Genomic DNA, 1,265 nt, shown 5'->3' on the forward strand with positions numbered 1-1,265 from the left:
CGGGAACCCCAGGCTAGCGGGTGTGCTCCAGGGAAGGGGTCGGCCGGACGGGAGGCACCCCAGGGAGGCACTTGGAGCCTGGAAGTTGGGCGGGCGCAGGGAGGTGGGCGGCTCAACACAGGAGCGCCCCCTACGGGCCCGCCACACCGACCCCCTGCTGGAGACCAGCAACAGCAGGGACACCCGCTCCATGGTGGGGTAATGTGGGCAGGGGCACAGGGATGTGAGCACATGGCTGAGGCCACCAGGAAGGAGTAGAAAGGTAAAGTCCCCTCTAGGATGGTCCTGATTAGTCTTGGCCTGGGGCTGCTCATGGCTGCACGCCAACCCCTATCCCACCCCAGACAGTGCCCTGGTGCAGGGCCCTTAACAGCTCATCTCTCTAAGATGGGAGAGACTCTTGTAGAGGGAGACACCACAACCTGACAGTGCAAGGACAGGTGGGGGAGCAGGAAAAGACTGGACAGGGCCTGGGGGAGATCCCCCTTCCCCTCCGGCCAAGGGTCCTGGGACACTGAGAATTGGAGGAGGTTATGGACCGGAGCCCAAAGTGCACACGGCCCCTCCTGCTGTGCACTTTTCCCATGCCTGGGGGCTGCAGGTCTGGGCTGCTGAGGAGCACGGAAGTCCTGGGAGCAGACCCCAGACAGGGACCATGAGGGGCCAGGATTCCCAGGGCCCCCAGCCCTGAGCCTGCCCCCTGGGCAGGTGAAACCCCGGGCTGACTCTCCCTTCCACTCATCAGAGCCACGGGGCTGTAGAGAAGGGCAAGAGCTGGGCCAGGCCCTGGTCCCAGACCCATTTCAGCTCCTGGCACAGGATGGAGCCCCTTTGGGTTGATCCTAGCCTGGGGCCTGGCTCCTTCCCAAGGGAAAGTGAAAGCCAGAGAGGAGCTGCTGGGAATCCATTTTAGCTTCAGGGACAAGGACTCTGGCAGGACAGGAGGGAAAGATGCAGCCCAGGGTGCAGTGCCTGGGCAGCCTGCTCCTTCCCATGGCTCTGCTCCTTTCTCCCCTCTTCCCTGCCCCACGGGGTAAGTCCCAGTCCCACTGCTCCCCTGGTGCGGGTGTGGGGGCACCCAGGGGCTGGGGCAGGTGTGCAGCCCTGGGGCAGCCTGGCCAAAACCCGAACGTGTGGGTGAGGGAGAGGGGGAAGACACTGTGTGTCACAGTTCAGTGTGTGGGGGTGAAGTCCCGTCGCCCCGAGTGCAGCAGACCCCTGCCCCCCCAGCCCCGCATCCCTCTGGCACCAGGTCTACTTAGCGG

General features: G+C 64.5%; 1 protein-coding gene across 1 annotated transcript in view; it reads left to right on the forward strand.

Annotated features, from left to right (window-relative positions):
* LOC112548518 overlaps positions 1-1,265 on the forward strand; it is a 19,502-nt gene that overhangs the window by 14,578 nt on the left and 3,659 nt on the right. The window lies entirely within an intron of this gene.

The sequence above is a fragment of the Alligator sinensis genome, unplaced genomic scaffold (genome assembly GCF_000455745.1).
Source record: "Alligator sinensis unplaced genomic scaffold, ASM45574v1 scaffold1186_1, whole genome shotgun sequence".
Classification (NCBI taxonomy): Eukaryota; Metazoa; Chordata; order Crocodylia; family Alligatoridae; genus Alligator; species Alligator sinensis.